The 24,739-nt window shown below is 34.3% G+C and overlaps 1 long non-coding RNA gene across 1 annotated transcript in view; it reads right to left on the bottom strand.

Annotated features, from left to right (window-relative positions):
* Positions 1 to 14,775, bottom strand: part of LOC106033969 (uncharacterized) — a 66,749-nt gene extending 51,974 nt beyond the window's left edge. The window contains exons 1-5 of the long non-coding RNA XR_010831930.1: positions 14,612 to 14,775; positions 10,619 to 10,727; positions 10,297 to 10,487; positions 4,467 to 4,599; positions 3,858 to 4,015 (exon numbers count right to left, since the gene is read on the bottom strand). This is a non-coding gene — a long non-coding RNA (uncharacterized lncRNA). The remainder of the gene's footprint in view (positions 1 to 3,857; positions 4,016 to 4,466; positions 4,600 to 10,296; positions 10,488 to 10,618; positions 10,728 to 14,611) is intronic.
* Between the last annotated feature and the right edge of the window lie 9,964 nt (positions 14,776 to 24,739).

Raw genomic sequence — 24,739 nt, 5'->3', positions numbered from 1 at the left:
TGGCAGATATAGCTATTAGAATAATTTTGTCAAGATGAGACTAAAGCATATAATGAAAGCTAATATGTCACCAATTCAAAGCTTTAACCTTTAGAACACTTACATGGCAGATACATCATGGAAAATCATTGCAACTCAGTGAAAAGATGGTTGTCATAAAGGAGTTTTCACAAAGAAATCTGAAGGTGTATTTAAAATTAATGCAGACCACTTTTTAAATACAAAAATACAGTGTAGAGCTGTTTATAAGCGGAACATGAATAACTCTATTTTGAAAATATTTGGTATCCAAAACTGTCTTTTTAAAAAAATACATTCTCATCTGTATCCATGGAGTAATCATAATTTATAATGTAGATCATGACTTTCACCTTTATTTTGTCCACTTAGAATTTATAAATTGCTTAATTTATAAATTTCTATAAAGAATCAAGGTCAAACATTCAATTAGCCTTTACAAACAATTTTACCAATTCATAGTTGTGTCACTGATGAAAGTGGGAGAACATTTCCATCTCCTTGGGGTGTTCTTCAGTCATTTTTCCCCCACTGGTAAGTCTTCAGAAATGTAATAACCGAATCTGCCCAACTGATTCAGAAAAAAATAAAATGAAACCAACTGTCCCAGATGTGTCTGTCTTAGTATTAAATATGACAAGGTCATAAGTATTCTGACCCAGATCCAAGAGTGCTTGTACCTAGCATGTACATAGCTTGGAACACACTTAAATACATATCCACATTGGAGACAAAATCTTTAGAAAATTGTGAAATCAGGCTTACCTGTGGAAGCAAAGTGATCCAATAAGGCCGCAAACTAAAAATACATTAAAACAGGTGACTAATTTTAGGAATATTACCAGTGCTATTTAAAGGGACAAATCACAAATTCAATGTATTGCTGGGATACCCAAAATACAGAGCGAGTGTTCTTTCTTCCCCTTCTTCTTACTAGAATTTGTCAGTGTTCCATGTTGAATTGTAGTTCGACATTCAAATATTGAAACAAAAGGAACAAGAAATATGCCATTTGAAGTACAAAATATTCCTCTTAGAGATGCATACAAGAAAAAAGTGTGAACTGTTGCATGTAAATTCATTCAGTAACTGCTCATTTTAGAGACTTAGCTGACATCAAAAGAAATCTATCTGTTACAGTTGATGATGCAAGAATACTGTCTTTCCTTTTTAGGGCCCAACTAGAAAGATCCTAAGAATAAGAGAAGTAATTTAAAATGCTGTCAGAAGTTACAGGGGTCGCATTTCTACCATATAATACCTAAAACATTAAGTTGTTTTCTTGATGCAAAGATGATACTACGCAACATCTTTCTACACGTGTCCATTCTCCAAAATTTGAGTGAAAGGAGATAATGGATCTGCAGCTTCCCTTATGTGAGCAGTTCAGTGAGAATAAGGATGGGAAGGAAATTAGTGGCTATTAGTTCTTAGTTAAGTCATTAGCGCCTGTACACTGAAGGAGGTACATAAATCAGAATCATATAGCTCACTTCTCCACTCATATTATATTCTAATACCATTCTTACCTAAATACTTAGCAATTTCAATCCTCCGTACCTATGGACTAGCTTATGATAGGATTTTTTGTTCATTTGGGGTAACGTTTGCCTTTTAGAAATGGAAAGGATTTTTTTTTTGCCAACGGCATTTACTGGAATGAATGAGTTTTTCACATTTCACATAGGAACTCAGGGATTAATTCAGGTAAATCATAGATGAGGTTCGGGTTGTCATATCCTATAAACATCATGCATCTCGTAAATTTGTGAAAGTATCAGATGCAATGAAAAAACAGCATTTGACACCTTGAATAAGGTGTCCCCAAAGATAAAAAGGACTTGTTGAGACTGCTAAGGAAGGACATGCAGAGAAACAAGACAATTTGCTTGTCTTTGCTACCATGTATCATAGAATAATGTGCAAGTGAATAAACAAGATAAAGGTAAGAAAAGGACTCAGTGCAAGTTTCAACCAGCAAAAATAAGAAAGCCTAGCTGCATAAAAATTATTGCAAACAGATTAACTTGTAATCCAATTAACCACATTCTTTGAAATGTATCCCTCTTTTCATAGAGCCCTTCCTACAAAAACCTATAGATTAGATTTTCTTCCATTGTGGCACCAACTTCATTCTGTGGTGACTCTCCATGAAAGTATGACTGTTTCTCAGAATCCAAACCAGAAACAAATAAACAAAACCCTAATAATAGAGCTCTGAGCTGCACATTCCCCCAAAACACTAAGCTAGAGAAGGAAACATTTAGGGCAGGATTCAATTTCTTAAATATAGACCCTTGTTGGTATTTGAGACTGCTAATGTATCCTAAGGATCTGCACCTTACACATATAAGGTTCACAGGAGACTTACTGTAATCTGAAGGAGCTGAAAGCCTGATGATATAATCTTCAACACCTAAAATCACACTAAACACCTATGCCTTGGCAACTGAATTTCCTTTTAGAGACTCTTCAGATCACTTCTCAAAAACCAGTCTGATAAAAAGTCTACAAGTATGTTGAGCAGGACACTTAATCAAAAAGAATTTGTAAAAACAGTTGACCATCTTAGGAGGGGCAGGGTAATATTCACTTCATCGACCTATATAGCTGGACCAACTCCTGAAACAAAAATTCTAGGACACAGAGATACAGTTTCCTCTACTAACACAATGTATACTTCATATGCACCTATGACAGTCTTTCACGTTCTGTAAAGAACGGCAAATTTCATTCCTACATTGAAATAGATAGAAGGATAGAAACCTTTCCCTTATTTCTCACATCATCTTCCAGAAGGGCATTGAAAGTATTCTACGAGCTACAGAATACATTAGTCTATCTCAGTCTGCTGAAAAACAGCAGGAAAAGAGGATTTAACTCACTTAGAACTTCCATAACAGAGGTAATTGCAGGAATTTTGAATTAGTTGCCACTGCTATTTAACACCAATGTTTTTGACAATAAAATAATGCTATTAATTTATTATTTTAATATTTAATTATAGTTCAGAAAAATACTTTAGACTGTGTAACCAGTTTTGGTGGAAAGAAATGAATAAAGACAAAGTCAAGCATTCAATGCTTATAAACTATTTTGACTGCAGATAATCTTCTAAATCAAATGTCTGTGTTCACCAAGAAAAGTTTTTTAGCTTAACATTCAAAAACTTACTTAGTTCAACTTTCATTCTAATATTGAGTAACGTCTAGTGGCCTTCCATCTGAATGGGAAGCTTTTTTTTCCTTAATGTTTTGATCTAAGAAAACACCCAAAAGCTCAAAAATATCTAACGAATGGCATTTGGCTAGTTAACCAAAACTTTTTTTTTTTTTCCTAGTTATAAAGAACCCTCAAACCAGGGCAATGTGTTCTGCCTGCTGTAAGTAGAAGTAATTAAAAACATTACTATTAATGTTTTACTCAAATTAAAATACAGTCCTATATTGAAAGTAACTGTGTCACTTAGTACTTCAGCTCAGAATGACTTTCAGGTTTATAACAAAGCATTAACCATTTAAACTTAAATCTTGTTGCACAAAAGATGTCACAATGTTGATAGAAGCTATATTTCTTTATGTAATTCGTGTAATGTGAGGTTTGTAGATAAAATTGAAAAATAAATTTTCAATTATCAAACATTCTACACATCAATCTTTAAAAGAAATGCATATAAATGTCACCCTTTTTCATTAATATTAGGCAAAATCCATGTTCACTTATCAGCCAGAGGGTTTCTGAGATATTTCAATAATATCCAGGAAATCAATCTTACATGAAACTGAAGGAAAACATCTAATGTCATTGAACAATAAATATCAGTTCTGTCAGTGGCTTACCTTTGAGCTGAGGCCTTAGGATGTTTCTCTTCTAGTTTCCTCACCAGTGCCACTGTCAGCTGTGTAGTCTCCCCTAGGGGATCTGCAGGCATTAAATGGGCGTCCAAAGGTCCTGAAAGTTGTTTCTGATTGGGGTTGCTGACATTTTTTTGCAGAATCTAAGAGACGGAAGTACAAGCATGCAATTTATAAATTGCTAATTAAAATAATGTGTGTCTCCTTTTCCAAGTAAGGCTGTTGATCAACAGAAAATGTCAGAAATACAAATAGTTATGTCAAGATGCATCAAGAAACAAACCTACAGAGTGATTTTTGTTTCCTTTCCTTCCTTCAAAGTTTCTCCATATAGAAAATAAGAAATTTCAAAATTTTTTCTCATGTGGAATATAAACTTAAATAGTTCTGAGATATAAATACATATAGAATACATGTTTATTCATTAAAATCCTATCTACAACTATTATTTGCTTAATAATATAAGCACTTTATTAAATTAAGAAATCAAATTAGGTTATTTAAGGAAATAAGTTGACTTCCACACTATTTTCCCTTTCAAAATGTGTTTTTGAAAGGACTGTCTCTGATCTGCCTCTGGCTTAATACTATGACCTCTTCTGCTGAGCTGCTGTCTATCTCCTGATGAGCTGCAGATCAGGCCCCATGGTGAATGCGGTTTTCTGTCTGGGTCACCTCCTCTTTCATTTAGTTCCTCTAGGTAGGTCAGGACAAACTCAGGGTAAGCCTGTAGGAAAGGACAGAGGCAGAGGAATACTGAAGAAAAACATCAGCTTTATCAGCAGAATCACAACAATCTAAACACCAGGAATGATGGGAAAAGTGGTCATTGATGTAGGCAATATTACAAAAGTTCCTGTGTGTAAATAACTTCGTGTTTCACAAAGTTTTCAAATGTACAACTAGATAATGACCTTTTCATATGCACTCAAGTGAAAAATGTATAAAAATCTTTTATCATTATGTATCAATTAAAGAATAAAGACTGACAGCTCTCAAAACAGGAATTCTTATAAACATGAAGAAAAAAGTGTATCCCTATATTTAGATAACCATATGTAATTAAGTGACATGTTTAGGTAGGCATTTCCATGAAAGATTAAAAGAATTTTAAATGGCATATTCTAAATTAAAACATACCATATACATACATTTTTGATTATTTTAAATCAAAGAAAATGTTACTATTTTAATAAGTAAATAAAAACATCTATCTTCTTAATGCTCTGTTGATCCTTGCTTACATGGCCAAACTCCCAAAACATGCCAGTTTCTCAGGCTCCACACTTCTATCCAAGCAGTTGTCAAAAGTCTGTCTCCATGGTGAAATGGGAAGAATATTTTTTGATTTATAATCATAGAGTAACCTGAGTTGGAAGGGATCCACAAGGATCATCGAGTTCAACTCCTGGCTCCACATAGGAGCACCCAAAAATCCAGCCTGAGCCTCTCCTGTCACAGCTCCATGCCGTTCCCTCGGGTCCTGTCATTGTCCCCAGAGACAGCGCCTGTCCCTCCGCTCCCCTCATGAGGAAGCTGAAGGCCGCCATTAGGCCTCCCCTCAGTTTCCTCTTCTCTGGGCTGGGCTCTAATCCAAGTTACTTCAGCTGCTCCTCATGTGTCTTCCCCTCTAGACCCTTCACCATCTTTGCCACCCTCCTTTGGAGGCTCTCTAATAGTTTTATGTCCTTATACTGTGGTGCCCCAAACTGCACACGGTACTCGAGGTGAGGCCACACCAGCGCATGGTAGAGCAGGACAATCACTTCCCTCGACCACCTAGCAATGGTGTGATTGAGGCACATGTAAGACAATGTGCTTCACTCTTTGATACCAATCAGGTTTTGGAGTCTTGCCTTAATATACATTTTATTTGATTAGGCTTTAATTTTAAATTCTTTAAGCATCTGTACTATCTTTAATAGAAAATGTATAGATATTTACCACAAAAAGTTAGACCAAAACTAGTAACTATTCAAACACTGACAGTTAACACTATCAAACTGAAATCTATTAACATATTAAACCCTTAGAGTTACAGACTGAAGTGCCTCAGAAGTATAGGAAAAGCCATCTGTTTTCTCTGTTATGTCACTCATGAGTGTACCAACATAAACAATTTCATTTTTAAGGTAGGTATTGCTACAATACTTAAGTACCTGGACATTTTCCAAAGCCAGTTCTGCATGGACATTCCACTGATTCATCAAAACTTCTAAGCTTAAACAGAAAACAAAACACCTAAACTGAAATCTACTCTCATGTTCTGAGAGGACTTTTTTGTTCATTTCTTAAGAACACTTTATAATGTTTAATTTGTTGTTCTGACCTTACATTTTACTAGAGATGTTTAACAATAAAGCTCAGTTTTTTAGCTTCAGCTACATTATTTTTAATTTAGCCTTCTGTCAGACTTTTCCCAGAGGGCAGATATTTTCAATTTAGGAACACATTTTCCCTTAAATTAAATCCCTTCACAACAGCAGCAGTACAGCAAACAGTGGGGTGTTTTTACTTCTTAAGGAAAAAAAAAAAAAAACAAACAACTTACCAACCGATAATATTAACTCTTCTCCTGTTTATCACCTTGAATAGACAATATATCATGAAACTTTCCTGTGCTGCTTCAGTTCCATCTGTATTTTAATTCTGATGGAATATGCTAACTTAGATTTCTGGCATATTTTTCAGATTTGGCTATATGAGTCCATTTCCTTAAATAACACTCTTCCTCTACAAGAACTTTATGCTCACGTTACTTAACAGTGCTACTAAGAAAAGTGGTTCTGGTTCCTTTCTCACTTTTCACCTTTTCTCCCTGACTCCATGCCATCATTTCTTCTGTGCCAGAACAAAGCATTTGGCAGCCATGCAATGACAACAAACAGAACAAATCTAAGTTAAAATTAACACGGTAAAATGATAGTTATTAGCCACATGGGTACTCAAACCCAGCTTTCTGCATGTCACTGTGCAGCATATTTATGCCAGTAGGCCAGAGGGCATGGAAGCTGATGAGGGAGTCCTTGTTTCTGTCTGATTCATCACAGTATCTATAGGTCTGCATTTCCTTGGCATTAAACAGCCACTGTGCAGGAGAACGTCTGTCTCTTTCAGAAAAGTGAACACACAATGAACTCCCGGTGCTGAATGTGACAAAAATCTCAAACCTTCCCAGGACAGGAAAACTGTTTTGCAGATAGTTCTACTCTTAATCAAATAATACTTTAGAAAGTTTTATTTGTAGTCCTAAATACATTTCGGCACATCTATCTGGGGCAGGTTTTGCTTTCAGCGCACACCACTTATGTAGAAACCTATTGGGAAATGCACCTTCAAAACTCGCAACAAAGCACACTGAAAAACACAATTAGCTTATCTTGCTCACTTTCTGGAATTGAAAATTTTACTTATAAATTATCCATAACATTTACCTGAAAAAAGAGTATATAACTTGACCTACCGCAAGTAAGGATATCATTATATTTTTAGGCTAATAAACATTCAAGGGGGGAAAATATGAAAATTATTTTTTCCTTTCTACATCAGAATGAAGAGTTTGTGAAAAAGAAAATCAAAGTCATGATTGAATTATGGATCGATGTCTTAATAAATACCTCATGATTTTACTGTTTTTCAGTAGATAGTATTCTCTCACATAAAAAAAAAACTATACGTTGATTGCGTAGAGGAGAGTGTACATTAATGGCAAATACAGTAAGTAGCAGGTATTAAATCCAAGAAAGTGAGTTTTCTTCTCAGTCTGAATGATGTGTCACATATCATTACACTGCATTTTGCTGCTTTCCTTTATGTCAGTTTTTGTTGGCCTACATATGCTGCAACTTATAATAACATGACACTACAAATAAAGTGAATGTGATAGAAAATATATAGAGAAATACAACATATTTCAAACAGACCTACTATTGTTAGTATTTTTTCCCCTCTAGAAGACATACAGGCTAGAACTGAAGTATTGTAGCTGTTATTACCAGAAACTTTGTATATTAGAAGGAGAGGGGTTTCTAAACTGCAATATTTTTTATATTGAAGTATTTTTTATATTGAAGTAAACGATCATAATGCCTACTGAAATAAGGAATAGTACAGCTGACAACTGTATTTTTTGATTATTCAAAGCATTCTAGAATAATTCCAAATAGCATAAAATGCAATAGGAATACGGTCTCCATTTTATTCGTCTACTGAAGTTTTCTGAGTAGTCGAGTCAAATCCAATGTCAATCTGAAAAGATGAAAAAGGGAAGTCCACTGCTAGAAGGGTATCTGGTATTGATTTCATACTGGGCAGGGTTTTATTTTTTTTTTCCCATTTTTCCCAAGGTTACCAGTATATAGCACTACAGACATTCCCAACATTTCTGTCAACATTTTCAAAATGTTCATGTGTTTAACATGTTCAAATGCCCAGACAAAGGCACAATTTAAAGAATCTTCAACAGCACGAATCACCGGATATAAAGCACTGATATGCTAATGCAACCTAACCTTTTAATTTTTTTTTAATTTTTTTTTAGACGACAAGGCGGCTGGGAAAAAAAAAAAAAACAAAAAAAAAAACTACACTTTGGTGAATACTCTTCCACCCTTCCACTGATGTCCATGGATGCTGTCCATGCTGATAGTAATGTGTATGAACCTGCTGACCTACAAAACATCAGAACTCAAACAAGAGCTCAGGGTTCTCATCATCCGCAACACACACTAATAAAGAGGAGTTCCTGTCAACACTGTGCAAAGAATACTATTGCGATCACACTGTCCAGATTTTTGTTGTCATTTGAAGATTTGACCTGACCAAAGTAACTAGAAAGGAACCATTCAGCAACATATTTACAACCAGGAAAATATACTTGATTTTAATCAATATGTTTTAAAATATATGCTATTTCCTTTAACTACTAAAAGTAAGAAAAACAGTAACTCATTGCTATTTTGAAAATTTTCTGTTGTGTTTATTTATTTATTTTTAAATACTTCTTGGAGAAGGAAGGATGCTTTTAAATTTAGCATTTCTCTTTAGACCTGAAGATAACGATTTTTTATTTCTTCTTGTTATTGAGCGCCAGCTTTTAGGACACCTGCTTTGACAGTGGACTGTTTTTTGATTTATTGATATTCATTGATATTCATCTACAATAACGATAGAAACTGTTCTAAAGTATTTCCCACAGCACATTAATTTCACATAAAGGTGCTGTATGCTCTGCAATAAAAATAAGATGCCTCTAACTTCTTTGATCAAAGAACATCTCACTATTTATTAAAGTTTTTTGCCATGCTTCTTCTATAAACTAAATCCCTATATTCAATCCTTGTTAAATGTTAACAGGATGTGTTAGTAGCATAACAAGCTCGAGCTTAAGGGTCTTAAATGCTTTCCCAGAATGCATTTTAAGCCCCTATTAAAGAACGAATATGAAAACGATGAAGCACACATCTCATTTTAGATGCCAATTGCTCTTCAGATTCCTTTCAGAGTTAGCTTCACTTCTGACTTCTAGTTATCACAAGTTATTATACTGACTGAAGAATAAGATATATTTTCATAATGTAATTAAAATAATTTAAAATGTGAACTACAATTTAAGAAACAAAGCATTAAAAAATAAAACTTCACAAGTAAAATCCCACACTGTTTCCATTAGTTTTATATTTATATTCACTTATTCAATAAATACAAAATATTTAGAAAACATGAACAGGACTTATTGTAGTAAGACTACAGTGTTTATGGTGGTAAGGATCCCCCCCCTCCCCCCCTTCAAAAGAAAAAGAGATTACAGTTAAAAAGAAAAACACACCCCGAAGTCCGCTATTTGCCAAATGCAGAAATAATACCACACCTAACAGTAGATGGAGCCATTATTTCCTAAACTCACTACTGACAGATGCTACTTGTCTCTGTTACAAAATGAGTACTTCAAGGAGTTGTATTTCATTTTACAAAAACACAAATAAATTGGCATTTACACCTCAAATTGCATGATTTCACAAGTGAAAAAAAATGCTTCATTTCTGAAAACACCATGAATAAGTACCTAACAGTAAATAAAGATGTGAAAAAGAAATAAGGTCTCTGAAGCTCAGCTTATTGGATAAAAGGAAAAGCGGAAAAGCAAATAAATCATGCATTAAGAATTTTTGAAGTGAAAAGGAATGAATATATTCCTGTAGTAATGGTAACTGAATCAGAAAAGCTACCTCAACCAGAACTGTCCTCTCTCTATATATGATACCAAGGACATGGGCATTTTAAAATCAGGTTCAAAATTATTATGTTTGTCATTAATGACTAACAGTATTTGTATCCACATCACATTTGTTAGGAAAATGAAGATTTTTGAAAATCCTTTTCTATCTTTCATTCTTTGCTACTTGAATATAATTCAGCAGCTTACCTCAATCACATTGTTCTGACTCAGGTAAACCCAATCAGTATGCCAGAAGTGAATTATACCTTCACTATGTATTTGGATAATATTTTAGATAATAAAGGACTGCTGTGGTGATTGAGTTAAACAAGAGCAATGAGTGTTCCAGGCAAGTTGATTGTCCTTAATGGTATGATCAGCCTTCTCCTTAAAAGATACTGTTTAAAAAAAAAAAAAAAAAAACAAAAAAGAAAGAAAGAAAAGAAAACTGTACTTAATGAAATTAACCACAATTGAGATTCTTCTAATTAACAGAGAATAAATCCAAAGGAGCCCTAAATGATCTCACCTGATATTCTGCTCCAAAAGCTACCACAGCTTAAACCAAAGATTTAGTTACTGAAGCAAAATTGATTTCCCAGCTCTGTGGCTCAGTCTCCAAATGAAGCGGTCCAAACCTTTAGTTAAATATAGCAATTAAAAGTATTTAAAATCAGCTCGTGATTCAAACCATATAAAATCAATCAGCTCTCCCTGATTGATTTCTTTGGACACTTTTGCAGTACCATCAACCTTTCTGGACCTAACAGAAGAGTATCTGAACAACTTTTGTACATTAGATATGTAAATTGTGAACAACGCATGTTAACAAGGAGAAATGAAGTTTGTATTCCTGTAACTAAAACAAGAACTGCTGTCTTCCTGTCAACCTGGCAAGTTCTACAACATTAAACTTTAAATTACAATTTTATATGTATTAGCTGAATAAATATCAGATTGTCATAAAACTGAAATGTATATTGTCACAGGTAGAGCTGTGAAAGCTAACATTATGTAAAGATAACTTCATGTTCACCCAAGTAAGTCAGTTTTTTTTTTTTAATGTGAATAGCTTCAAAAAAGCTACTGCATACATACATGAAAAAAAAATGATTCTGATATTTAAAACAATTTATATTCCTTCTTCCTCTGCAATTTAAATAATGCATATAACAATTTTTCCTGAGCCTTGGGGGGAAAAATGATTTTAAAATCTGTAAATTCCTCTAACGCATAATATTCCTGCAGAATTCAAAAGTCAAAATTTCAAATAAATTTTAGTTTGTTTTGGTTTTCTTCATTTTAGTTGTCCACATTACTATATTCTCTATTAATTTTGACATTTTATAGTGCTCTTAATAGTTTTCTTTTTATTCTCATCTTTCACGTGTCAGTTGAACAGAGGTTGCTTAAGTAGATGCAATGTCATCAAGTCTTGAAATAGAAACTGTTCCCGATCAGTAGTTTCAGGGTGTTTACAGAAACACATTTCTGAAGTCACATCCTACATCAGGCAAGACAGAATTCTTTGCATTCCAATATACAGACAGTTGCTTAAGGATATATCAGCCAGCCAGGACCACGCATGTCTGACTTGCGTAACACTTACTTTAAATATAAGTAAATCAAAACTAGGTTCAGTAAACAATCTTATTCATCTGGGACATGTCTTAGAAATGTCTAGCAGAGGTAGGGGTCATTTTTTTCCCCCAAGTGTCAGCAAGTGACAGATCTCAATGACACCCCATGTTATTTTTCTACAGGGAGTACCAAGAACTAGAAATATACAGACTTACTACAAATCTTGACATCTGTAACAGTCCCAGGGTATCACATCAGCCCCTTTAGGTTATTTCAATTTGATCTACATATCCATGAAAATAAAAATCAATGTGCCCAATGGTCTAGTAAAACATTCACCCTATCCTATCCAATTGTTTCTTTTCTGTGAAGCACAGGCGTAAAAGGCACAGTGACCCTCAAAGCTATGCCATTGGGAACATATCCATCTTAGCAAATGATCTCTCATGCTGAACAAGTTAATAGATATCATCTATTAAGAGAATTTTCCCCTTGATCCTTCCGCAGTGGCCAAGGCCTACTGATAAGTGAACGCTGTAAATATTGGCAGGTGCTTTTACAGGATCCATGTAGAAAGACAGCAAATGGAGTCTTTTAAAGTACTTGAACTATATGGAATATCATCCTCAATATCTAAATTTAAGATACACTTTTTATTGATATAATCTCATTACAACATAAAGACTTCAGTTACCAATGGAGAATTTCAGAACATTCTTAAATCCAGATGAAAAACAAGAGGTTTCTGCCCTTTTAAATGTTTCCTCTTTATACATATGATTAAACAAATAATTGCTCAGAAGATTAACCTGTCCTGTTGTCAGTGCAGGAACACGCTTGTGAAAGGTTTTAAATGGTATTTCCTTTCATAAATATAGTTGAACTTGTGAGCTTTTTTGTAATATCACATAGCTGTATTTATCAAATTAAGTAATAATACCCATGTATTTTATGAATCTGATATCTGCAAGCAAAGGTTTATTAAAAATATGTACAAGTGGTATTTTATACTATTCCACCTCAAAACTTTGAGAACTAAGAATTTTAGGTACGAGAAAATGTGTTGACTATATTTAAAGGAAACAGTGGCTTCTTCAAGTCCATTAACGCTAGTTGTCCTACCTGCAGCCAATAAATATTAGCTACCAATAAAATCTGTTTGTGCACTATCAGTGCTATTCCATTAGTTGTATAGAATCTGGATGTAAACTGTAACATTACAAAGACGATCACTTTTCACACAAAATTTTCAAAAGCTGAATTTTAAAGATGAAAACAGTATCTCTCATTGGAAGTAGGCATTTTAAAAACAACTCGGGCAAGTAGTTGCATCTTTTATCATGTATTTCATATATCTAGTCTAGAAAGAACCTGCATTTTTTACCCTTTGATTTGTCCACTTCATTAAGTGACAACACTGGATGTGGTTTGCTCTTCTCTCCATTAATTGTAGACCCATCCAGGGATCATTTTAAAATCTGGTGAAAGTCACAGCTGGCTCCAGAAATAGTAATCAAACCCGGAGCTCCAATGGGCCTGCAGATGTTTCCTTCACTACATGCTTGGTACTACATACTTGGCAGTGAATCAGCACAGTCTTTATCCTCCAGTGTATCCTCCAAAAAAAGTTTGTGAACTGCTACTTCTAATGTACTGCTTCTGTATGCTTGTAACTTCCTACCTCTATGATATTAACATGATATGGAAAGAGTGAGAGCAAACACAGAATCAGCCTCGGGGCACTAATGTGGTAGCATTTAAAATAATCTAATAATAAGCTCATTAAGTGCTGCCAAAAGTTTTCAAGTTCACAGCTTTGCCACCTCTCCAGATATCTGCTTGAGCTCTGGTAGTCTTTTCCCCAGTTTTCTAAATACGTTGGCTTGACTCAACGTTACATATCAGCGATTCCCTTATGAAATATGGTTCATATTTCATCAAGAATCTATAACCTGATATCTGTTGTCCTTAGACAGTCGAAGTGGAAAAAGGCCAAACACCTCAAAATTTTACTTGTTCCACTGCTAGTTATGGTATACTCCTCATATTGCTTATATTTGTTACATTCTTTACATTGTTATAGATTATCAGTATATCATTTACATTCTTGTATTTCCCTGAAGGAATGCAGCCACTACATTCAACCTAATTTTGCGTTTCAATGACAGACAATAACATGGATTGATGTCATGAGAAAAGGATGCAGTACTGAAGATTAGATCCATCATATTATTTGCTTTTCTGGGCCTGGGTTTTGAAGTCCTCTGAAATTAGCAAATATTTTTTCTATCATGTCAGTGAGGTTTAGTAAGATTTACGGATCTTATTATGGAGTGAGTCACAGAAAACAGCATAAAAGAGAAGCAGACAGCAAAGTTGAAACTAAGCTAAATAACATGGGTTAGCAGTGAAAGAGACCAGCGCTTTGCTCTCCACTTCCCCACCTGAGGAAGTTACAGGGAGCAATGAGGTTGTCTCAGCCTCCTCTTCCCCAGACTCAGCAACCCAAGTGCCCTCAGCCTCTCCTCACAGGACATGCCTTCCAGCCCTATTACCAGTTTTATTGCCCTCCTCTGGATGCTTTCAAATATCTTAACATCCCGATGGCACACTTTCACTAAATTCAGATCCTTACAAGGTTAGAGGAAAAATTCAGGCCCAGAAACTAAATGCTGTATACTATATGCAATTTTATTTTATTTTAAACTTCAAGACCATTTAAAATATTTAACAGATAAGTTATTATGATTCAATTGCAATTTGGTGACTAGCTATAAAATTGGAATTTACTTCTAGTCATAAGTTGAACATCAAATGTCAACTATAACATAATATAGGTTATTATAAAACAGACTACTTATTTTATCAGATTTAACAACTACCGAAACCAAACAATATTGCAAATTTTCCACTATTGCGCAAAATTCCTATATAATCTTACCTACAGAAAACCTAGTGAAGATGTAGAGTACCTTTTCTATGTACTTTCATTTATGTTCATCTACAGATGTGCCACCACTGATTCCAACTGTAACTGACTGACCAGCAGCTCAGCAGCTCTGTACCACAGCTCAATTCAGAATCATTCCAGCCTTCCTATGAATGGAGAGGAAAGAAAAAAAAAAAAAAAAGGGTTTGAATAAGTTAAAAGAACCAGAAAATTCAACAATGTGTCACAAATAGAGAGGTCATTATGCCTGGGTAACCCAGGATATTAACAGTTGCAGAAAGTGAAACACTATCCACAACTTAGCAGTCAATGAGCCCTGCTCAGAACCAGTGATCTTCTGTACAACAAGGGTGGCATTTTACAGTTCAGTGCAAAATGGAACAGACCCCTGATATCTTCATTTGTCCTTTTTCTGTGCATATTTCACAGTGCAACGATTTAGGGTCCATAACGTGTCACTTGTTATACTTATAACTATGGAGTTTACTTGAAATATGTATGCACCAAAAAAAGTTCACTGAACTGCAAAGATTGCAACAAATCTATAGCTTTGAGCCAAAGTAAAGTTTTACTCCAAGTCTGAAACAATGATGGTTAAACATACCGAAAGTCCCATTTGGACAGCCTTTGCTTCTAATGTGTGCATTCACTACAGAAGATCACTTAAAGCTTTGCTAGAAATCAATGGCTCAAAATACTTTTTTTTCATTACGCTCCACTTTAAAATTGCAATGGATACATTTCAGTAGTATTGTGAAAGTACTTTATTTCCAACATTTTACTATACTGGGTATCATAAAATAAAGGACATTGTCAGCATTTCACCTTTGCAAATTTCAGCCTTATTTAAAAAGCTGTAATAGAAAATGCCATTGACAGCTTCTTAGATCACATTGCACTCTTAGAACATTGATAGGTTTTCCATATATATTTCTATGAATATTTTCTGCTTGTCCATCTTTCTGCACAACCATATAATACTTCTGAATAACTGATTAAGATATCTTTGTAAAAATATCAGTCTGCAAAGATGGCTTATCATTTCTAAGAACCTGCTGTATGAGCATAGTTTACTTACTGGAAATGTTTCAGACAACATTATGCTACAGAACAGCAAAATAAACAATAATTGACGTTTATCCTGTGTACAGTAGAACATAATTAAAACATTATTCATTTCAATTAAGTATGAAAATAAATGATTCAGCAGCATATCCAAAAACTGGACTGAAAAATTTCAGAAGTTCTGTATCTGAAATGTCACAGGCCTCGCATTTTCATCTGCTATCTGAAACCACAAATTGAAACACCATGAGAAAATTGCTGGCTTGACTACAGCAGAAATACAAGAAAGCATACAAAAACTCCAGTCTAACAAACTTCCCATATAAATGTATTTTTAGGTAGATTCAAAGCAGTTTTCAGACCACCCCATTCTTACTTCAGCCATGGTTTCCAGTTATGTGCTTCATATTTAGATTGCTTTTTCACAACTCTTTTTTTTTTTTTTTTTTTTAAATGCAAATATTAGGTGAACCTCAAGGCAGAATTTAGATGCAAAGGAAGATATGTGCTTGACTTGAACAAAAAAAGAAATGCTTTAAACCACAAAGATTAGTACTTCCACTGTACGAAGACCAGTGATCCCCACTCAAGTATGATAAAGGTAACATAGCTGTATAATGAGTTGTATAATGAGCATTACACTGTTTATCCTGCATCCTAGAATCATAACAATACCTGCATTGGAAGCCACGTTCTTACTCAAATTTATAATATGATAAATGGACAATTAAAATATGTTCAATTCCTTTTTGCCACATAGTAGAATTAAACACTTCAGGACACGCTGATTTCTTTGCAGTAAACTAGAGATGAGATTTAGCTTAAGTCAAAAGTCTAATAACATCCAGATTTTAAAGGATTAATCAAAACCATTTTTTTTTAAGTGTACGGTCAATCTCTTCCATATACCATAAATAAAATAAAATAAAAGGTAATACATTTAGATAAGACACAGATTTCAGCAATGGCTGTTCCCAGTTATGTGGGATGAAAAAGGAAGTTTCCATTTAGGTATATTAGAAAGAAAACTGATCTATGAATAGCAGAATTAACTAAGTCTATAAATTCAACTACACTCTGAAAAATACATTTATACTCAACTTATTCAAAATATAAACAGCCAGAATGAGCTATTTAATTTGTCCTGTAATTCTTGACAGAAATCAAAGCTCCAAATAATGGTGTAACATTATCCCAGGCTAAAACAGCTAATTGGGTAAATACTCATTCTGCTGACTGAATGATGTGCTACTTACAGTATCACCATCTCCTTTCAGATAAATCTGCACAGTACAAGTAGTTCAAATTTAGCAATAAAGTTGGCAACACGCTAATGTACTTGAGCGTAGAAAGGCTCTGTTGTTGCCAGACCTTTGACTTGAACTTGATAGAGCTGATTTGGCATTCAGCGACTGGTTACATTCATCAAGAGGTGAAGCTTCACAACAAAGATAATGTGGTGGAAGCAATTAGTATTCAGAATATCAATAATAGGTCTTTGGCATGTGACTGTAGGCTAAGAAAGGGTTTATTAGTATCTGATATGTAATATGCTTTAAAAAGCACATTACAAAACTATTTTAATATTATACTGAAAATCATATATTTTTCATCACAGAAATACTTAAAATATATATTCTAATTTATTTAATCCAAGCTGTTCTGATATTCACATATACATTTTCTAATACATTTCAAAAACTTTAAAAAGTTAAATATACTTGTTTCCATTAAAGTGCATGGAAAAGTGACAAAAAGCAGTTTTCTCTCTTTCTTTAGGAATAAATTTGGAAAGCTTAGCATTTGCTTTTCATGGCATCAGATTATTCCATGTTGTCAGTGAGGATGAGTTAAAATAGGACAACAGTAGTAACAGTTTTCCTATAGTCTCCATTGTCTCCAACAGAATCCCTGACTAAGGATAAAATCATTGCTCTGGGCTAGCCAACAACTGTATCGAAGACGCTGTCTCTATCCTTCCATCCAAAATTTGAATATCAGCTCTCATTTGAATACGCTCCCTCTGCTGTCAGTTAAGAGAACAGAAATACAGGGATAATTCTTGACTACCAAGGCAGTCCAGTCGTTAAACATATATCATATGTCACAAGGAGCTGGTTTACTCCTAGTTGCCTTGCTGCAGCAGAAAGGCCACAGTAAAACAGAAGGTAAAAACAAATCCACTATTTAAAAAATAAATTAAAAAAAATGAAAATTCATTAAGAAAATGCTTTTGTTAGGCTTTGGTTACCAAAACAAAGCAAAAGAATAAGTCACAGAAGCATTCATGTTGGAAGGGATCTTGTAAGCATGTCCACTCCAACATCCTGTTCAGAGCTGGGTCAACACTAATTCAAACCTAGTTCTTTATGGCTTTATCCATTAAGGTCTTGGAAACCTCCAAGGATGGAGATTCCACAACGTGTTTTGGCATTTTGTTTCAATACTTAATCATGCTTAAAGGGATTTTATTTCCCCCCCTCTTCTACCATTATACCTCCTCTCATTCAATTTATGACCATTGTCTTTCATTCTGGCATTTCAGTCGGGGGCTGAATCACATGGACAAAAGAAATAGTAATGAAATCTAATAAAAAAGTCATTAATTTGACCAAGAGATTTTTTGAATAAAAGTTTAGAATCAAATCAAATTTGCACTGACTTATGCACTCTCTAACCATACTTACCAACCTCAGTAATTTCTCAGAATATCTGAATAGTTGGAAAGGTTTATTTTAAATGAATGGAGTTTAAAATAAGATAGGAGTGGTAACACTTTCAAATATACACAAGTAGGTTACTTCTGCTTTTTGAGGAGAATTATTTTATATTCACTTATTGTTCTACTCTTTACAGGAATTTACAGGATATTTATAACGATATTTACAGGATATTTATAAGAACAATGATAAGAACAATGTCACGGTAATGATTATATTAACTTCTAGTATTATTTCAACCATGCCTTTTTCAAAGTAAGGTTAGTTAAAAGTTCTTAGTTATGTCTTTACATTTCCTATAACTACTTTCTGCCATCAGCTTATGCTTTCACAACCACAAGGCTAAGACACTAAAAGACACTTCCCTCCAAGCACAGTAAAGCTTTCTTTACCACTTTATCAGAGAACTGGAAGAAAAAAAAAACACCACCACAAAAGCCAGCTTCCCCTGCACTCTCACTTCATGAATGTTTCACTGGTTCAGAGTTCTCTGCAATATTGTTATGTAAATGGAAAAAATAAAAAAGGGTTTACTTAAGATATAAGCATTTTAAGATTTTTTTTTTTCATGGTGACTTGGTACTGTGGCTACACTAACAAAATAATAAAATAAAATAAAAGATTTTCTCCTAGCAATTAAACAAAGGAATATATAATAATATATCATTCATGTTTTAGCCCAAGAAGTTATTTTTTCTGCAGGGTACTGATTCTCACTTTATAAAATTCAATCCTGTTTGAAATTCAAATGAATCTATAGCCTTTTCAACTCTGAATTACTGAAGCCACTGCTCTTTTCATAAGGAAAATATTTGAAATATAGGGAGAATGCAAACAGTTAAAGAAGAATAAGTTCCCTGTGTTGTCCTTCATGGTCACTTTCATACCTTCTTCATATCTTCTATAGCCCACATCTAACAGAAACATCAGGAGGACTGCCCTTCTCCTCATTTCTTCCTCCACACTTGTTGGGAGCAGAAACATTACAGCTCCCATGATCTTGTGTTGCAAGGAAGATCAGACCTTTTCAGAAGTGGTAATTCTTCATTAAAAGTATACACTTTTGCACAAAGAAGCAATTATAACAGATGTTTCACTGTGTCATCTTATGGAATTAATCAGTATTTCTGAAAACACAGGAATATGGACACTGAGATGGACTTGGTTCCTTGAGAACACCAAACCAAAAATAACTAAGACAGACCTTCCAAAACTGATGAAATTCAAGCTTTTATAACATCGTCCTAAAAATATGAAATTTGTACCTTACACAAAATTGTCTGCAAAGCTCAGTTCAGGTACCCATATGTTTTATGTCCATGGCTGATTTTTCACACTGTTACAGAAGGTAGTATCACAGCCTATGGGCACAATATCTAGTGATCAGTCATAGATTAGCCAGAGGCCATAACATCAGGTGGTACCGATAGCTTTGGATGGTGTTTTCCATAGGAAGTGCCATCCTCATTTTCTCAGTAGCAAACACACAAAATACTTTGGATCAACCTAAACATATCAAAATTAATGTTATTTTACTTACAATTTTGCCCTATTAATGAAGTCAAAGTATATCAATTAATACAAAATGCACTTTGGACTTACCATGCAAAGCTATCTTTCTGTTTTATGCAGAAGAGTTGTATTGGCTTATTTACACAACGAAATCATAGCAGTATGATCCAGTAAGTCGGTTAAAGGCTTTAACCTTTCAGTACTTCATTTAGTGGTTGATCACAGACCAGCTCCCAGGAATACAGACAATACTGTTGTGACAGTGCTTAAAGAGTCAGAAGCATGCTTCTCTTAGCCCACTTCAAATGTTTAAAAAATGCACAACCAGAACAGAACCTACAACAAACAACAGCGGCCACAACTTCCTTTTTGGAGACTTCAACTTTTTCAGTTTTACAGTTTCTTCAAGGCTAGCAGCCCACGACAGTCAGCTGGAGAGTTAGGAACCAACTGAGCTAGATCACGTAGAGCTGCAAACAAAGTTGCCAGTTTGCAAAGCAGTAAAAAATTACACTGTTTTATTGTGCCACACAAAACTCCTATCACATACATTTCAGACAGGGTACTTTCATTGCACTAACCATTAGACAGTTTCCCTTAAACACATATAAGAAAACATCAAATTGACCTTCAATTAAAGTATAAAACCTAGAAATGGAAACAAGAGACTAATGTATCTAACAAAAGCCTACATTAAAAAAAAAGAGTAAATAACTATAAAAAAAGGTTTTGTTAATTAGTTACCTAAGTGAAAGTTTGAAATATTAAAAATATTAGGGGAAAAAATTTCAGTAAAGAATGCCTGTGTAGTCTAATCAATAATGTAAGTAGTATGAGTTTCTTCCTCTTGTAATTTTTTTTTATTGACAAAAAAAATTGACAAACATTTTGATAACCACAGTTCAACAAAGCATTTTAGTAATGGGCTAAAGGTCTACTTAGCATGTTCATAATTGTTCACAGTTCATAAATGGGTCTCCATCTGTTATGCTCTCTTTTGTTCAGAATGCCTTGGCTGGTGCTTATACATAACATGTAGTAGCACAATGGAAAATTGGACCTGAAATATCCATAGAATACTGAAAATTTCCCAGTTCAATGAAAGAAATCAGCAAACTTTACAGATACATTTAAATTGTTCCACTTTCTGCAAAAGAACACCAAAGTGTACAGAATAACTTCTAAAACCCAGTAAAAATAGTATAAAAATAGTAAAAATATTTTGAACTCTACAAGGGCAAAACTTATTTACCAAAATCCCACCACCCTGCCCCCCCAAAAAACAATAGCTGATGAAATGCTGAGATTGATATCACTTGATTAGTCATCTATCCCAGCTTGCTGGTTTACAGCTGATCTTTCTCAGCACCAATAAAAGAACAACAGGTTGTAATTGCCATGGTTAGCTGCAATCCCAAGCTTATGCGCAAGGATTATACATCCTGAATTCCACTCTGCTGGAAAGGTTTTACTTGGCAATAAAAGATTAAGAGTAACAGCCAGGGGCTCAGCTCTAATACCTAAACCTGAAGACATTTTAAAAGTATATACATCCAGAACATGCATCTGAGCCTTTTGTCTCTTAGTGTAATCCTCTTAGCATTCTCCTTACCTCACTGAACTTCAAGATTTTGAAAATAAAAATATATCTGGCACCTTTACTCTGAATTTAGCTTTAAAAACTGCCTTTTGAAGATATCATACTATAATTTATAATAGTGTTCATTCCAGATACACAACTGTTGGATTATTTCATCCAGCTTTCTAATACCAAAGCGAATATATATTATCAGCACAGTTTGTTTTTTTAAAAGCTTGTATTAGCTATCCCTGACATTCTTACAATATATTGGCACTAGCAATCTTCATATGTTCTTGATAACGTGGCTTTGAGATGTTGGATGACTGTGAGCTGATAAAATATAAATAACAATGCATGGTGAATAAAAATCGTTTAACTTTACTATTATAAAAAAAGTTAAGTATATTACTACTCTGTTGCCCAAATGAAGTTGTGTAAAACTTCAAGTTAGAGAAGTGCTAATCACTTCTCAGCTTCTTCTGTATGCATCCTTCTTTCATCCCACCACGCAAGGGAACTAACTGTTCCAGTGGTGTCTGCTGAGTTTTACACAGTAACAGAGTCAGACCGGGAATTTATCCAAAGCTGTTAGAGTTTGCATTGCAGTGATCATAGTGGCAAACTGTCTGCATAAAGACTCTTAAATCAAAAATATTTAAATTCCTGTAAAGACAAGTCAGACGCAAAATGAAGGTCAGAACTGGTTTGTCCATGACTGAGGAACAGGAACAGCCAGGAGAGTGAGATTCATCTCAGTTCGCCTGAGATATCTATATCTGAGATAGTTGGGGTCTACAGTCAATGAAGCATAAGCACCAGTAAAGTGCAATTCAACAAACCTACGTAGAAATGTACTTTAAGATGAAATGAGTAGCTCTTCACAGATGTGTATTCACCTCAACTAACCATAAAGGGAATCTAGATAACTCAATGTATGTAACTACTTTATACCGTATGGGTTATCAGTCCTAATTCAGTACTTCATTCTTTGGGATAAACTGCCTCGATTTTACATGAGTAATCAAACTCATCTGCACCTAAATACCTAAATATTCAGTTATTAATGCACTTGAAATAAGTTAATTGCTTCTGTATTGAGGCACTTTACGTAAAAAAAAAAAAAAAAAAAGGTATTATTAGAATAACATTCTAAAATATTATGTTCTGTAAATACAAAGACATACTCCTAGTAGAGGAGCATATATCTATTTTGCTACAGATGCTTGACTTGCATTCATTTCAAAATCTTTTATGAAATGAAATACCATAAAAATGTTTAATTGTTGGACAATACAAATTTACAGTACATTCTCAAAATTAATGAAACAGTAACAGCATCTTACTGGTTCACAGACTGTACAAAGAAAATGCAAGTCACAAAAACCAGGAAATGAGAAAGATACAAAGCAAAATAACTCTTAAGTAACATCAGTTTCATTGCACTGCAATAAAAATGAATATACTGACTTTCTATTGTATAAAACAGCTATTCGTGTCAATCCTAGTCAAGCTGTGAAGTGCATATTAATCTGTACACTTGGCATTTTCTGGGAGTCCTGTACAAGCTTCCCCAGCTAAGAGTAAACAATGACAAACAGATTCATTTTAAGAACTTTGGAAAGGATATATTTTCTTTAACGAGTGTTTTCTTATAAGAATTCCATTGGGGTCTCATCTTGCTATTTAGAAAACAGAGTAAGTGTACAAATAGTACACATTTATAGGTCTTTTATTAAGGTAGCTTATTCAGCACAAAGCCAAAGTAAACTCAAATCGTAAAATCAAAATATTCCAGTTAAAGCGGAACAAAGAAGAAAAACAAAGATGATCTAATTCTGTTTTTGCTCTGACCCCAAGTGTAGCATAAAACAGTCCTCAGACTGTTCCAAACAATCACAGTGATAATGACTGCAGGGATTATAAGAGCAGAGCAATGTTCCAGACATTTTCTCTCTCAGCCACAATTCTAACATCCTTTAAATTGCAAGCCTTAGAGAAGAAGAGAGAATGATGGTGAGCCAGTTTTCTAACAACATATCTCCAGGGGAATGCAAGGTTTACCTGCAGGCTTGGAATTTTGCTGTGAACTCCAACGAGGGGAGGCTTTCCCCTAGTATTTGTAACAGATATCAAATAGTGTACGTTCCATTTTCCGAAGTTTCTACTTTCTCCCTATGAAAAGATAGCATTATCCTACATGAATACAAAAACAGAAATTAAGTTTATCTTGACAGATACATTTCTGAGGTTTTCTTCACAGGATCAACTTGGAATCAGTACTCGTACATGAGCCAGCCCACAGTAAAAGCTGTGCACTCACAGTGAAGCTTTACTTGGTCATCTCAGCAAAATTAAGCATGGAAGAGATGAAGGACAGCAGGGGGGAAGAGATGTATAAGCAAAAGTTGTAACTAGTTACAGATGCACACAAGCATTGCATTAAATAATTGTATAGAAGCCATTGCAAAGAATTTGATTGTGGAAACCTCAACTATTCTCCAGAGAGTAAGCCAGCGAGCAAGAGCAATTAAAAGCCTGTAAGAAATTAGACTATTATTGTTGTGGATCACTGACTTTCCAGGCCAGTATTTCAGAATTAACACTCACATGCAATAATGAAAATATAGAATCTAAACCTGCAAGCACATACACTTATGTCTGCTTTGAGCACATAAGCAACCTCCTTACGTTGAAGGAAGGCACTCATATGTTTCATGTATGCTACTCAGAACTGAACTTGAATATGCAAGCACTTACGGGATCAAGGTTATCCACGGAACAAAAGTGCACGTAAAGCACTAAGAAACACAAGCAGCTTCGATTTTTCATGTCAGCTGTTATTAAGGTATGTTTTAACAGATACCAAAACAAGTGCCCTTCATTTTTATTTTCATTTTCCAGAATTGATATAGCCTATTATATTTTTGTGGACAAGAACGGAGATAGTATGATTTATTTTAGGGCACATCCTGTTACACAAGAACGAAGAAATATATTAAATTATTTGTATACCTGTTCAAACTATGAAGAACTAATGATAATGTTATATTGTTATCAAGCAGCACACTTCTAGGTTGATTTGCAAGGCTAGCTTTTCAGTCTTTCGATTTCCTTTAAATCTTTCCTCCCTACACTTTCTCTCTAAGCCTGATTATTTTATTATTTCAGAGAACTTTGACAAAGCAGGAGTTAACACACTTGTCACATCCAATCAGCAGATAAACATTAAGATCCAGAAAA

The sequence above is a fragment of the Anser cygnoides genome, chromosome 5 (assembly GCF_040182565.1).
Source record: "Anser cygnoides isolate HZ-2024a breed goose chromosome 5, Taihu_goose_T2T_genome, whole genome shotgun sequence".
Lineage (NCBI taxonomy): Eukaryota > Metazoa > Chordata > Aves > Anseriformes > Anatidae > Anser > Anser cygnoides.
The sequence above is the reverse complement of the archived record's forward strand: the minus strand, read 5'-3'. Positions and strand labels throughout refer to the sequence as shown.